Source organism: Oxyura jamaicensis, chromosome 19 (genome assembly GCF_011077185.1).
Source record: "Oxyura jamaicensis isolate SHBP4307 breed ruddy duck chromosome 19, BPBGC_Ojam_1.0, whole genome shotgun sequence".
NCBI lineage: Eukaryota > Metazoa > Chordata > Aves > Anseriformes > Anatidae > Oxyura > Oxyura jamaicensis.
In genome coordinates, this window is record NC_048911.1 from 11,182,985 (window position 1) to 11,199,640 (window position 16,656).

General features: G+C 43.2%; 1 long non-coding RNA gene across 1 annotated transcript in view; it reads right to left on the minus strand.

Moving 5' to 3' along the window:
• LOC118176270 overlaps positions 1-16,656 on the minus strand; it is a 151,248-nt gene that overhangs the window by 107,574 nt on the left and 27,018 nt on the right. The window contains exon 2 of the long non-coding RNA XR_004755322.1: positions 59-102. This is a non-coding gene — a long non-coding RNA (uncharacterized LOC118176270). The remainder of the gene's footprint in view (positions 1-58; positions 103-16,656) is intronic.

A 16,656-nucleotide genomic window follows, 5' to 3' on the forward strand; every position in this document is an offset into this window, starting at 1 on the left:
TGTGAGATATGAGATGGGAAGGCCTGTCCCAGTCACCAGTGAGCCTTTCACAGCTTACCTGTCAGCTGCAATCAGGCATCCAAAAATTCTTCTGCTGCAGATCTAAAAAAAAAAAAAGAAAAAAAAATCAATCACCATCATTCTGATGTGAGAAAATCCCCAGTGCTCCAGATATGCCAGGTAATTCATCACTTCCTCATAACATATATCAGTCCCTTGCTCCTAATCAAAAATAAAACCACCAAGAATCAAACATATGGAAGGCAATGCTGTCTCTATGGAGCCCTCCAACCCCCACCCTGAGAAAAGTAACAATAATTATTATAAAGCAGCCCCTCCTGAAGGCATCAAGTGTACATCAGCACAAAGAAGTTTTAAAAGAAGGAATTTTTCCTCTAAGATTAAGAGCAAGAATGCTCAGGAGGCAGCCCAAGGCTGAATCTTTTAGGAATCTTCAGAGGATCTCTAAATGGTATGAGACAGCCCCCACCACTGCAAAGCAGAACCAGGTCAACAGCCAAAAGCCAGTTCTCACTTGTAGCTACTGAGCTCTGTGAAGTCAGCTACAAAAACCCAGGAGACACTGGGGCAAGGACACCTCCTTCATTTCTACCTTCTTCCCACTCACCTTCATTTTATCCACCTGCTAACTCCATCATACCCCTACATCTACTCACCCCAAGTACCCTGCTGACCCTGGCAGTTCTAGAGGGTAATGGAGCCCACCTGTGCTCAGACTTGCCCCTGAGAGGTGCATCCCGATTTCACTGTTACACAAGGAGCAATGTCACCATCATCTGCCTTTGGGGGGCTGAAGTTAGGTGGAAGGAACTCCCGTAAAGGCTGTTATGGACTCAGCTGTGCACCAGGAGACACGTCAGCTCACAGACCACATCAGTTGCACGTGTGTTGTGCTGCAGGTTAATTAAATCATTCCATTGGCATCCGTGATTGAAAAGCTAAGCTGGGATTGGAGTCACCATTTGTGAAAAGCAGACTTCTATTTTTTGTCACTGAACATATTCATTTGTATGGGGGAGACCATTACATGAAGCAGCAGAGGTGGAATATGAGCACTGTTTATATAAAGTAGCAGATGGTGGAATTATATAATCTTAAATGTTATATATGCATATGTATATTTATATATCAACTTCAGCAAGGATATAGGAAATCAGATTGCAGGGACAATGCCTATTGCTAGTTACAGTGTGAGTCTATCAACTGTGCATCAAGTTAAATGTATTTCTAGATGCTCTCTCTCAAAAAGAAAAAACTTAGGTGCAGATTTCGTTCTCGAACCTTATCTCAGTGGAAACTAAAGGGAAATGATTTGTGCTAAAGCTCATCAGAATGAAAGCAAAGAAATTATCACTGCATTTCACAAAGTTTTACAAGAGCAGCATTCAGCATCTGCAGGCCCCCTTGTAACACTTCGCAGCGGTTTTCCCAGTACCCATACCTCTGGCTGGTGCCAGCCCTGCCTAGAGAGGTGTGGGGAAGGGGCCAGGCACCACCACCACAGCCAGTCCCGTGGCGCAGCTCCGGGCGCCAGACCTGCAGCCATGCAGGTGCCCATGGGGTTGACCGCTGCCCAGCCTCCCCAGGACAGTACCCACACCGCAGCCACGTCCCCACCGCCAGAGGAGACGATGGCACGCAGCAGGTGCAGGCCCCAGAGCACATCCAGTAACTGTCTTAGGTGGCTCCACAGCTCTTAAACAGTCTGTGTAGTGCGAGAGCTACAAACCATGCGAGACTCAAACTTTCCAGTGTGGCCTCTGCTATTCTAATAAAAGTCTTTAACACAGTCGGTTAGGTCTAAATGCCACTCTGAGGAATTAACATGAAGAAAAGCTTTGTTTGACCTTCCTTTTGTAGCATGTCAGGCTTTCGAGAAATCAAGCACTTGCCTTCCTTGCCTTTTATCCCTGCCGCTGAGATAAAGAGAAGAAATTCTACAGGGCCTGGACACAAGAAGATATTTTGAACAGATAAAGGAAGCTTACTCAGGAAACGATCTTGAAAACCTTTAGGACAATCCTAGCAATGCACCGAGTGTTTGGCAGACTGGGCTATAAAACAGCATTTGCTTAATTTGTAAGTGTATAGCACACTTCAATGAGTAAATGTCTGGGGTCAGATGTAAGGCATCACTGCAGAGTTGAGCTCTCTTGACAGCAGCAATACATACAGCCAAATCTGTAAAAGAGTACCAAATACCAGGTATCCACTGCATGCATAATTCCTTGGAAAATGTGGCTAAATCTGATGGAGGTTGATGGTGCTCTGAAAACCTAGCCTGAAGACCTGTAACTGCAATTCTGGGTAAGCTGTTTGGTACCACACGAGATGAGAGATGGGCACTGTTTGGAACCTGCTGTTGCACGTGGCTAGGAGCAGAACCTGGATGGCGCTGCTGGCATTTTCTGTCATATACTGCCAGTAAGAACAATAGGACTGTGGATCTTAGGTGTTCATGCTGAAACCAACTTGGTACTTGGGGCACCCAGCTGGAAGCAACAGTCTTAATTCATACAGGAAAAAAAACATTGTTGACCTATGCTTTCAGAAAAAATGTTGTTCTTCAGTGCTGATGTTTGGCCTGTTAGCCAAAACAGAGCGAGCTGAGCACATTTGCCAAAGCCACGTACGTTACAATGCACAGCAGTAGCTGAAGATTTGCCCAATACCTGGATCACATCACTCAAGAGCCACAGACCCAGAAGCTCCTTCGCCCTAGGCAGTAACAAGCCTGTAGTGGCTTATTGGCCACCCCGTGACACGACTTGTTCGTTCACAAGGAGACATGAGCGTGCCAGGGGGCTGGTGGCTCCCTGTGCCCTGCAGGGCAGCACGTCAGGCACCACCCTGCCAGCAGGGAACACATGCCACCCGCAGCCATGTCTGTGGGGAGCTGGAGGTGCTTGCATGCTGCCTTGGGAGCAGCCAGGCATGTACCAGGAGGTGCATCCTCTCGCTAGCATGGTGAAGCAGCAATGAGCTTGCACAACAGGCTCTCGGAGCGCCTTTGGGGTCTCCAGGGCCAGGGGCCTGTGGATGGCACGCCAGAGCACGTGGCACCACAACTGTCACTGAAATGGGCTGACGCCTGTAAGGGTTGTGTCTGGCCTGGATCCTAATTGGTCTGAACAGTTTTCAAACTAAAAATGTCATGTGTTATAGGTATGTGCATTTCGGCTGTATATGCATATATTTATTCTGTCAGGTACATGCATGTATACAAACATGTATATACAAAGGCCATTGCATAAAAGGGTCTTTGCTGGACCTGCTCGCACCAGGGACGCAATCCCATTGGCGTCCTACTAATAAGCTACTGGTGTTAGCAGCTAAAATGCGGTGCTGAGTGGGCACGGGTGCCGAAGGACTGGGCCTCGCGGCCCTGGGCCTGCATGGCAGCTGTCTGTCCGTCTGGCTGCATGCCACAAACGGCACCAGAAGCTGTGTCTTTCCACTTGCCCTCTGTTTCAGCACATGAATAGTTACTGGAGCGTATCTTTTGAAGATAACTAGCCCTTTTGGAAGAGGCTAATATGGGTATCGTCTCTGGAAGCTGCTATTATGCTTGTAAGTGGCTGTTGGCCTTTAAATGCAGAAAGAAACAAGAGAAGGCTTTGAGCGCACATTAATTTAAAATGTAATTTTCATCCTCTGCCTAGGACTCACGTGGGATTTGTGCTATTAAATATTAAATACCAAGACCTTTACGCAATGAGGCAGCTTTACTGAATAAAATTATATCAAACAATGAAATCAGAAGCTTTGCAGATATTAACCACACAATAGATTCCAGAAAATATTCCAGTTTAAGGACCCAGAGGAAAAACGTCTTTCAGCCAGTGATGCGCTTCAAGAACTCCTCGTCCAGGGGAGAGGTGCTAACTGCCTGCTCAGCACACAGGCTGTGGGCAAGATGGCCCTTTCCTAGTTACACTTAATTATGTTTATCACTCATTATGTAGGCAAAACTATCATCGTAGACAGAAGTTTTACTTCTCTGATACCTCTAAAACTGAAATAAATGCTTTGTTCTTGTTATTCAGTAAAGAATTCACATAAAATAAGGTGTTTCTGAAATTCAGCTCATTTTCCAATTTGTGTAAAACCCAAGAGCAAATTACAACTTTTTTCTTACACTGTACTCTTGGGAATTGTTCTGAATATTCCACATGAGAACAGTTATTACCTTGTTGAGACTGGCTGTCGAAGTGACATGGCACTGCTTTCATTCCATGTCCGGATGGGAATACAAGCACTTCTTGAGCGATTACCAACATTGACTTCTAATTAACATTGGTGCCACTAAATCTCAATTCTCCAAGGCTTTCAAATAAACAAGAACAATAGAGTTCCAAACACAGACAAGACAAATGTGCTATACTACACAAATTTTGACCACTTTCACTTGTCTTTGGGTGGGAAGGGGAAATACATTCTGGGGCTGAACAGCTGAACTTCAAGGGATTCTGTTTCACTTCTTGTATTAGCCCTGGCTCTCAGCTTCTCAACACTTCAGCATTTCCAAATTCAGATGGAAGATGACTACATAGCAGAACACCACCAGTCTAAAAAACAGGAGGGGGGAGCAGATACCCCCACAGGTAACAATTCTTTCCATCCATTTATGATACCATTCTACATTTGATTTTGACATATTCAGGAATAATTTAAAAACAGATGTAAATTATAATTTTGACACATTTTTAATATTTTATGTGCTTTTTGAAGGAAGCAATTTTTCTTATGTAATTTCTATTTCAGTAAAACTTCCAATTTTGATAGATGTTAAAATCTGCTTTTGAAAGCACTCTCACTGTAAATAAAATTATTATTATATATAATTAAAACTGAAAAGTAAGCAACTGAAATTCCTTTCCACACCACTACCATCAATAGAAAGATGTTAACTTTGATGAAAGCCCTCTAAAATCACAAGCATTTTAGCTGCTGCTCCAAAAAAATAATGGTATTGACATTTAATTTCATGCAAAGCAACATTCAACTGCTCCTGTCAGCCACGTGTCAGTTTGCCTTGCATGGGATGCCAGAACCACTTGGAAGTGCTTAGCACAGTTCCAGGAAACTTCACCTAGCAGGTGTGATGCAGTGTTCACTATTTCCTGGGCACGATCACTAGTTTCTGGTGTTGTAAAAGCAGCAGCAGCACTCTGGTGTGCCTTTCTGTCATGCTGCAAGTCCCTTTCCACTCTTGTCTCTGTCCTTCTGGAATTGTCCTGACTTCTGACTTTCTGCACATCCAGCTGGACAGGTAAGGGGACACAACCATCCTGGCATGCTGTATGAGAAGTTATTATTAATGACTGTTTTTTTGGAACAATCTCAGAGCAATCATGCACTGAAAATAACCTTTCAGACATTAGTTCTTTCTCTCCAGCCAACTGCAATGATGGAATCAATAAAGATAAGGTTCTTTCTTCAATCTGAATGTTCATGCCTAATATTGCAATATGCTTTTCCACTTGAGGTTTCCCAAATTTAATGAATATTTAGTGATGCGTTTTTCCCTTAGCTTCTCTTAGGACTTAAAGCAATGTGATATAATGGTTATTATCCTACTTCACAGCCTGACTGATATCCAGATGTAATAACAGTTAATTCACCTCTACAACTGTGGACAATTCAGGGACTAGTAATGCTGATGAAAAGAACATCATTGATTTAAATTGACCATATCAGATATTAGCCCTGATTTTGGGAAATGTGCTTAAATGTAGCCTGGAATACAATTCAGCTTAAACACAGATTAAGTACCTACGTGATGTGACTTAAAATGGTACTTGTCATTATATCTGGAGTTCACGTGTTAAACATTTTGTTTTAGGAAAATATTTAAAGTTTCCTGTTACAAGAGTGTCATTTACTAGCACATTCCCAAGGCACAGACATGCAGCAGGTAAAAGGTCCTTGATATCAGAGCAGAAGAGACTGTTGCTATTGTTGACCAACCCATTTATATTCCAATTTTAACTGAACTGTATTATGCTTCAACATATCTTGTGTAAATGCATGGTTTGTATGAAAGAACTGAGCATTTCCAGGTCTGCTGCCTGATTATTAACTTGCAGTACTGCAAAGAGGGTATGTAAAGTAACTCTTTCCTCCATGCACTTTCCTTACGCCAGCACGTGTTCTTTGGGTCCCCAGGCAACTATACTCACTCCTTCCCAATGCTTGTACAGAGTGAGCACATAAGACTTTCCTACCCTCAAATCCCAGTGCTTTATTCTACATCCACCTGATTAAATGGCAGCCCCAAGAGCCTTGAAGAGACAGGCAGAAATTGTTCTGCTTACAGCCATGGTGGGAGTAGGACTATGCTGAAGGCTCATCCCCTCTGCTCGATCAGGAGGAGCTGAAGGGAGGTTAGCAACACTTGTTACTGCACTTTGCTTTAGCAAAGGATATTTTTTTTTCCTTTCTAGCTTTTGTATTAGAACATCCTCTCTAGCCTAATCAAATGTTTACATTATTTTCAGCTTTTGCTACTTCAAATAAATAAATAAATAAAGCCCAGCAGAATAAAAACATCCATGTGCAGAAACAATGGTATGAAGCATAACAGGCTTTGGCAACTGAAGTCTGTGAAGGGTGCTTCCTGAACGCAACTTGGGAGGTGAGAGAGAGTCTATTAAAAATGAGCAGGATTCCAGAACCCTTTTGTCATCTCGGCAACGCTCAGAGTCCCACCGCTCAGTCCTACCCCCAAGCTGCCCAGCAGCAGACGTGGAGCTACAGGACACGCTGTCAGCCGCACAGCATCTGTACTGCCAGTCTTGGGAGAGCTGCCGAAGTGGTGTGACCCTGGGGACACCAGTGCCACCGCCACACCTCAACAACTTTCTCTGCTGAGACACTGAACGAAGTTGGTGGTGGCATGGCTCAGCTCACAGAAGCCACAGAGGCATGCCTTCTGGTCAGTCTTTGCTTTTTAGAAAACATGACTTTTGTCTCCACTTCTGAAAGCAGTCTTAAGTTTGGGACATGTTGCACTAAAGAGACGGAAGAAGAAGCTCTTGCTGAAAAACATTTTTTTTTCTGGCCACACACTGTGCCAATTTTCTCAGAAAAATGAGTAATTCTAATGGGTAATGCAAAACAATAGATTGCACCAAGATAAGTAGCTTGACAGGAAAGGTTTGATTTGAATTCAAAGAGGAAAAAAAAGTGGCTGGACCTAAGCGAGATGGCTAACCATGAAGTAGGCTTTGCTGTAAGTGAAGTGAAAAGGCTAATTCATCAGGCTGTAATGAGAATCTCATTGTCATTTGTCTTTTATGTGAACATTTGCAGGCAAGAGCCTGGACATCAGGGGAAAGCCCTGTAATTAATTTATCTCTGTTGTGTAAAAGGTAACAGATCTGAATGATGGGTTCTGTCCCAGCACAGCTGCCTCAGATAAAAATCAAGCAGATTAGTTATAGCTCTGATTTCTACTTTCCTTCAAAGGAAAAAAAAATAGCTGCAGAAAAATTGGAAGCATGAAAAATACTTCAGAAAAGCAGAGAGAGAAATTTATCTCCAAGAAATCACATCAGTGAGAACTAAAACTCTCTTGATGTCCGGAGGAGGGAGGTGGGGAAGCAAAACTTATTTGCAGTGGGACAATTTTATTGTCTACCCCAAGGTATCAAGTTAGGATTAAGACCAACTAATGGAGGCAGCGATCAAAGCAATTTACCATGGATAATTTGCCCTCAACTTCAGTCTTTGCGTATTCAGAAGTCAAAGTCATCTCCCTACAACTGCAAAGCCCTGGCTTGCTCTCTGCTGCAATGGCTTTATCAAGATCCTTTCACTTAAAAAAAATGCTTGTATTAAGGTCCAGTCAAAGCACTGGAGGACCTGACTTCATACAATTCATACAGCTCCAAGCTTTGGGACGTAAACTGACATCTAGCTGCAGACAGTTAATGAGGAGTTTCCCCTCTGCAAGGAGCGGCTCTGCTGCTGAAGCTACGACTTCCCACACTTCTTGGGATTCCAGGAGATGTCGATGACTGGTTTCATCCGTCACAGCAGGTGTAGTTGAGGATTTCAAACACCATTTCTAGCTTCAGCTGTCCCCTTGCACTCGCCAGAAAAGCTGCAGAATGGCCCTGAGCCTCTGCTGCCAGCAGCAGCCCCCAGTGCAGAGGCTCAGCATGGAGAATGGGTGCACCCAGAGTGTCCTGCAGTGACCACCCCTTGCTGAGGAGCCGTGGGGCAGAGAAAGCTGGGAGGCATGGGGCAGCCAGACACCCTGGCCTTTCTCGCAGCTCCCAGGGTTTAACATGATCCTTAGATGAGTCTTTTTAAGAGCGCAGTTTGCCAGCAGACTGCAGCGCATCGTTCCACCAGGGGAGTGGGCCTGTGCATCCCCAGAGCTCCACACATCCGTGTGCCCGCTGCTGGGGGCCTCTGCAGGCTGCAAGCTTCCTGCGCTGCAGCTTGAGGAGGCCCTGGTACCGCAGGGTGAGCTCTGCGGCTCACTTCATCCTCATTTATCACTGTGGGACAAACGCAGAGATCAGAGGATTAACAATCACATTAAGCTCAGCGAGTTAAACTTCTCACCCAGCAGGATGGTGAGCTTTCCAGTTCAGATAACAACAGGCTCTTCGGCAACCAAGGATGCGATACACCCAGTGCTGCTGCTGAGGCGCGGTGCTGTCTGCTTCGGCAGCGGTGTCAGCACTGAAGTGGACACCACCCGGCCACCTGTTTCATCACCACCTATTTTAGCTGAGGCGCTCCTCTTCTGACAGGAAGAATGATCTGTCCTCCTGCCTAAACAACCGCATTTACTACACAGTCCCTTTAAAACCCCTTCAAGTGCCATGAGATAATCCCTTCCTCAGCTACCAAGCAGGATGCGCACGCTACAGTAGCCCTGCTCTGTATTCCAGCCCCAAGTAACTAACGTTTGCCTCGAGGGGATCATTTCTCTGCAGCTGAAGTCAACAGCAAAGTATTCATTGACTTCAGTGCTCCTGGACTATGCCTTGAAAAGAAACCATCCAAATGAAGTGAAACAAAAGAAATAAAAGGACACTGCCCACAGTAAGTGGGTTTAGACCCCTGCCTCCTGTTGCAATTTCAATTTCAGAATTTTAAGATGTTTTGTTTTTTAATTTCTTTTTAACAAATATTTCTGCAAGCTGTCCTCACTTCTTTGGATCAGATGTTACAAACAGGATTAGGATTCGCAGTTAAGTACTGGCACTGCGCTGAGATCAGGTGCCACCATAACTAACCACCTTAGGGTGGGAGGGGGCTTGGAGCACCTATTCATAACCTCACCTCTGCTGTGCTAAAATATACATTGCATATTTAAGGAAAATATATAAATTAGATCTAGAAAACATGAGCTCCAGTTGTTGAGCTCACATCTCATCCTGAAGACATCAAATCAGATCAGAACACGGGAACAACGTGGGAGCCAATGAGGTAATGAAGCAAAGCCCATCACTGGTTGCTCAAAGGGAGAACATCCTCAACAACCCGAGAATGGACAAGAAATGAGGCAAGCCCCCTGACTTCACACTTGATGTCTGATTTCCACATGCTGTGGGACCTCGTTTCTGGCCTAGCAGACAACACTGAGCACCCCAGCTAATGCCCATGCTGTGACTGTATGGTATGAACAGGCTTAAAAATCCTAGGGGAAAAAAGTCATGTGAGATCTGTTGATGAACAGCACATAACAGTCCTCCTGAAATTGATAGCTGCCCATACAGTTAATCAACGACATGATGCCATGTGAGAGAGAAGAGTTCAACATGATTTTATTTGTTTTAGCGGCAATAAATCTGAGTGAAAATTGCAGAGAACCTGCTGATCTCTGCATTCAAGCTGGGTCAAGGTTCCCAAGAAATGACTAAATGATGATCATTTAAAAGTAATTCTGCAGGAGCATCACAAGACTCAGAGGAATGCTGGAGAATTGCCTGAACTGCCCTTTGTACAAATAAAGGCCACAGAGACAATTCATGCCCTTCAGCAACTTTTCACCCAGAGATGTACTTGTTCTGGGTCTGGGGCCAGCTGAACATGTGCATTTAATAGTGAGCACATGAAGATTGCCCTGTTGTCAGGAGGTTTCCCACTTTGCAGCACCAAACCTCAGGTGGATAAATGAGCAAGTGAGTATAAAGACAAGGGAGCTGGACAGTTGGGTCTGCATAAATTAGTAGACAGAGCAGATAATGTATCAATACGTAAAGAGAAAAAAGAGCAGACCGGGTTGCTGTTTGCAGCCAATGCATTAGGTGAGCTAATTAGAGAGACAAGAAGGCAATTACAGTCAGTGGAAAATGAGGTAGCTGATGTCTGGAAATGCAGAAACATCCTGTTGACCACGACAGACTCACCAGGCTTCTCCTGCTCTGCACAGGGATCCCATGAGGCCAAAAGGTAGAACTGAATTTTAGAAAGAGGAAAGCACAGCAAGACAGAAACAGAAAAGGCACAGAAACACTGACAAGCCCTCCCCCGCCCCCCGAAAAAACAACAAACTAAAGCAACTTGAATATGTTCCTAGCTTCCAAGAGATAGTGATCTTATTTTTTCTACTTCACATCATCATGCAACTCTTAAGATTAAAAAAAAAAAAAAAAAACACAAACAGAACACTAGCAAATACACTGATACAATCCATGAAGTTGCAGTTCTCTAGTGAATTTATATTTTCTTTTCCATTTGCTGGTGTGTTTGGAAGTCAGCCTGTAAAGATGTTCTTGCCAGCTGGGAAATCCCAGAGGACATGTTCCTTCCTCCGCTTTGCTGGCAACCATGAGAAAAATTATAATGAATGACCTCTTTTCTTTTTCCCCTTCTGCACCAGCTGGCTCCAATACCCTTTCCCAACCTCTGCCTGCATCCTCTGCTAAAATGGAATCTTATTTCCTAGATAAACAGACTTCTTTGGGCTTCTCAAGATAATGCTTAATTAAAAAAAAAAAAAGTTAAAGGAAATATTTTGCATGGCCTTTCCTCTTTTAAAGGAAAGGCCTTTGTTTTAAAAGCTATTGAAATAAACCATTTTCCTCTCTTCTGTTAATCCCATCTCCCTGCACATCTTTCTAAACTGGCCACACTGAATTCCATTAGAAAACCTTCAAACAGGGGAAGGCTCTGTGGGATTTCTCTGATGAAAAATTTTTACTGGAATAAAAACACCGAATCAATCTTCTAAAAAAATATACAGGGAAAAACAAAAAAAAAAAACACACACAAAAAACCACACCAGATTTTTAACTGTTTTTTCTTGATTCTCCATGTCAACTGAATTTTGACAGAGTTGAATTCAGCTTTTTCTGAACAGTGACCCATTTCTTTTGCCTTGGCCCTCCAGGATGAGTCACCCCTTGGGGACCATTCACCTCCCCAGCCCCCCAGGACCCCATGCCACACCACAGGCAGCCCCTGCCCGCTGCCCCCAGGGCTCCAAGCACAGAGCCTGCAGCACAGCAGAAGGGAGCTGGGAGTTAAACGCTTCTGAAAGGAAAGCTGCCTGGACTGAGAAAAGTTTGACCTTTCAAGATTCAGATTCTTACTGGCTCACATCTCAAGCAGAAAAACCTTACAGACATACAGATGCAGAAGAATGAACTTCATGGGTTATATTTAATTTATTTTTCTTAACAATGATTACCTAATGCCAAGTGGTAGGACATCTAAATAGCCACAAAGCCAAGAAAGAAGCTTTGCTGTAAACCTTGGCTACAAGTCCTCCACACCAGCAGCAGCCATGGCTGGCATGCGGCAAGGAGAGAATGTGGCTCATGGTTCTGTAGAGACATGGCTAGAAGACAAGACAAACTTCAGGAGGAGGAACTCAGCCTTTAGAACAGCCAAGAGGCTGTTCTGCAAAAAATGAATGATGGTTCTGATGGTTCTGCAAAAAATGGTACTGGATGGAAGATCTCCCCCCTTTCCTTCTTCATGAGTCAAGCCCTTCCCCCCCCCCCAGTTTTCAGGTGTTTTGGTTCAAGTCCAGTTTGCTCTCTCGGGATGACAGGTTACTTAGCCACTGAAATTAAAGTTCAATTATTGTATTAATATTGATGCTATCATTGTGTGAATCATGAGTCGAGTAGAAGGAATAATTTCACTTTCTTTAAAATATTGATTTTGGAAAGATACCAAAGTGTAGGCATATGGTGCTTGATTCCTGCTGTCAGAGCAGCTCAGGAAAGCATCACTGGATATGCCAGGGCACAATGGAGATCAGAAAGAGCAGAGGGAAATTCTAGGCTAGTGTTTCAATACACCCACCCTCAGCTGAATGCACAAATTCAGAATGGCACAAAAGCGTTACTACATTTGAATGAGTTGATGCTCTCCTCCTGTGCACAGGAGTATTTGATGACAGAGCCCTATCAAGTTGTCACTTGCACTTATTGCTGTAACCCACAGGATAAATCAGCTCGCCTTTCAACTTTTCGAATGTTGAAAGCATTTAGGAAATTAAGGCCCGATTTTCCTTTTCTACCTCTTTTTCTTCCTTTGCTAAAGCCTGTCACATTTCAGTTAAAATGTTTCAAATTTTCTTCTCCACTTTCACAACCCTTGCCTGAACTAGTTCATTTAAGAAAGAAAGAACAGGAAGAAAGAAGTCAAACACTTTTTGCATCAGCATTTCATTGTCACTAAACGCATTTCTCTTGGAGCCCTCTTGGTTTCATTGAGACTAACTGAAGAGACACAAGCTCCCAGCACAATGAAAATACGATTTTGCTGTTTTGCAAACCTAGGCCAACGCGCTTACGCTGCCAGCCGTGCAGGACAGGTTTTTAGTTAAGTCTCTGCTGGAACGATGCATCTCCCCCTCCCTGTATCTGCACCCATGGACAGAAGCTGTTGATGGGTACTAAACAAGTAGAAATCACCCAAGTCTCCTGTGTTTATAGTTAGCAGTAGCAACTTCTTGTTTGCCTAGCTTTAAATGACACAATGGAATATACAGTTTTTCTCTTGGCAGAAAAATTCTGCATATCCTCATCTGAAAATTGTCCCGATGCTTACCCCTCACAGGAGCATCGCTGTTTGGAGGAGCTCACCTCATCTGGAGGTCAGCTTCCTTACACTGCACAGGTAGCCATGGGAGACTTCCAAAGCTATAACATGGGTGTCACAAACCTTGCCAGAAACTGTCAAGAATAAGGTCAGAAATGGAAGGTAGTCATGAATGTAGAGCTCTCTTCAAACAAAGACTGACTCAGAATACTTGCCACATAAAATGCAAAAAATAGGCTATATAAGTAACATTCTGTGAAAATTTCTTTAATGGTTGTACTTTGACACATCTTTAAGATCATAAACTTCATTCGCTTTAATGTTTTTGGTAAGACTTGTAATGAAAAAAGACAATTCTGAAGTCCTGACATTAATAAGTCTATTGTAAAAAGGTCACCTTCCCCTAAGAATGTTTTATTATCAGTGGAGCAGAATAGCTCTGAATATGTAATGACTTTTATCTGATGATTGCCCTGTATTCTTCTCTAAAGAGAGAAGACTTTAGATGTTGATAATTTACATATAAGCACTGAAGTGCTTGGCAGCAGAAAAACAAACTGGTTCAGAGAAATTAATTATAGAGCAGCTATAGAAGATGCATGAAAATTAACTTCTGATCTTCGTTTGTCTCTAAGAGGTACTAAAAATCACCACAGGATTGACTGACCTCCAGGACTTAGTTGAAGTAAGAAATGTGCAGTAGAGATTCAGTTTCTGTCCAAATAATTGCAAAAACTGTCTCATTTGCACGTTGTTTTTCCACTCTGGTATAGAAACTCCACCATTCACATTTAGCAGTAAAGGATCAGGAGGTGCACAGAGAAAATATATTAATTTTAATGACACCAAGAACTCAGGCTAACAACTAAGACCAAAAACTATACATAAAACCAGAACGAACTGAAGGCCACTGCCCCACTGACCTGGGAACCACATGGACAGGAGCAAAGCAGGGACACAGAAGGCGTGTGAAACCATCGAGCTATCTGTGAGCACCACATGGAAGGGTTTACATGTCAGAGAGAACCAATCCTGCCTGGAAGCTGAAGCAACTTTGCAGTTCAGAAGTGCTCCTCCTGTCTCTGTCATGGCATAGTGGCAGCTCCCCTGAAAATGATGCACGTTTTGCCACTCATTTCAAATTAGGTTTCCCCAGGAGAACTGTGTGTTCCTAAACAGCTATGCCAAAGCTTGTTTGTTGTTTTGAGTCATTAAATTACATTGCACCTAATTACTCCCAATCTACCACCAATGAAGATCTTTTCCAACAAATGCTGCCTCTGTTTAGAAACCGTTTTTATATACTAATGGTTTTTATCTCAAGAAAGCTTTTCAAAGACCATTTAAACAACATCATGCTCCATTTGGCAGGGACACACGTGGTGTAAGTATATTTTTAATTCATTTTTTCAAGAAAAAATGTTTTTGCAAGAGTGCTATCTAGGACAATAGCACAAAAGCTTTGCCTTGTGCAAAGGCCATTTATCTGGGGGCCATTCAAATTAATTTCATCAGTGAGACTTTGCCATGTCAATCCATCAGTATTCCAAAGCAAATTGTACAGACAGATTAACAGGCTGCTACCTGTTGCAAACCAGTAGCACCTGACTCCACCCAAAAAGCCTCTTCCCTATTCTACAGGTGGGAAGGAATACAGGTATGGGTGAACTGGGGGGTTGTTTCATTTCATCTTAGCGCTTGGAAGTGACCAGGCTACCATTAGTGGCACCAGCTTAAGAAATTATCCTCTGTATATTTCTGTTTATCCCAGGCACATGCATTTCCAAGCGGGTTCGAGGACTGAGAGCCAAGTGATGCAATTCGCTGCCCAGAGAGGTTATGGCACCTCCAAGAGTCAGGGTCTACAGGAAAGTGAACACAAACCTGCAGAAACACCTCGGTTTAACCAGCCCTGTGCAGGGAGAAGGGTGCGCATTAGACAACCGATATTTTTCAGCAGTATGTTATTTCCCATGAAGGTATTCAGTTCTTTTCACATGCCAAGGTATCGGACAACAAACAGGAACAGTTTTGAGGCATAAGTGAGAGTCTGAGAAAGGGGGGGTGGAAAAGAATCAGAAAACCGTAAGGACAGGACTGGTAGATCATCTGCTTTATCAAAAAGTTGGTAGGATTTAAACTGCAAGGAGAAGCAAGACTGAACAAAAGAGAAGCGAAGACAAAGGCAATTCAGCCTGCAGTAAAAGCATGAGAATATGCAACTCTCCTGCAGATCTTTATGAATCAGATTAGCTGAAGTTAGATTCTTAAGGTGCTTCCAAGCATGCCCTATGTCATTTGCACCAATTACAGGGCTGTCGTCCAGTCTGCCTTCCAGTTTGGAGCTTAATGTGAAACAGGACGAGCCTTAACATCTTTGTATGAGGAAATGAGTATTTAACCTAATTTTTTCAAATCCTAATTGCATCCTTATTTTTCATAATACTGAGCTAATAAATGGCGCATTTCAGATTTCACTGTGGAACTTCAGCACACCATTAAAAAACAACCTCACCACCTCAACAGATTAAGCAACCATTAGGTATATTGCTCATTCTCAGCCAATGCAACTCAAAAGCCATGTTTCACAGATGGGTTTAACAATTGATGTTCTGCGTGGGCAGGAGCAGCAGGGTGGGCTGATTAAAACAGAGTAACACAGTAACAACATCATTTGGGGCTGCTTTTTCCATTTCATTGTAATAAGTCTGAGACAGTTTGCACTTTCTCCTTTCTGTCACCAGTGTATCTTTTCAGATGGAAAAAAATCCTGCTACAGTGACTGCATCCCCAGAACACAGTTAACTCATGAATGAAGCAATGACATTTAAGGCCATGGGCACTGGGGTGCTTGTGTTTAACTGAGCTCCCTCATGTCTCCATTAAAGAATGAACCACTGACAGATTTAAACATTTTTACGTTTTCTATGAAACTTGCTTCATTTTTCATCCTGCCATGGATGAAACACTCTCTTAATGCCTTTTACATCAAAGAAATCATTTCTTTATGTGGTATCATCCCATCTGCTTTCCATTCCCAATCTCTGTTCCCTTAGAAGGCTGAGCATCAATTGGTATTCAGTGAAGAAACTGTCATTACTTTTATTAATTATATCACATTGTTCAACACCCAAGATAAGGGAATTACTGTCCTCAGTACCAAACACAAACAGATACAGTTCTCGTCAGAAGAGAGAGACCAAGAGGAGTAGATAAACAAGACCAGAGACTTTGCTGGTAAAAGATGCCTTTTTTTAATCAGCACTTCTATGCTCTGAACTCTGCTTAGAGCCCCAACAATAAAATAATGCATCGCTACCAGCAGAAGCAAGCCGTCTCCCCATGTACTGCTCCTATCCTGGCATCGCCATGTTGCACGTACACATGCAAGTATTCACTCACACCCATTTCTCACTGCAATATCAGCGTACACAGCCTTTGCTTTCCTGTCTCTAAAAATCTCCATTGAGTTTCAAAAATTCACAGACATGCACTTGCAAAGCTAATTTGTATGTTATCTGAATTTAGTCAAACCCCACTAAGAACAGATAAAAGGTCACGCTCAGAGGCTGCTAAGGAGATACAGAAACCTGAATGTGTCTGAGAAGAGACTGT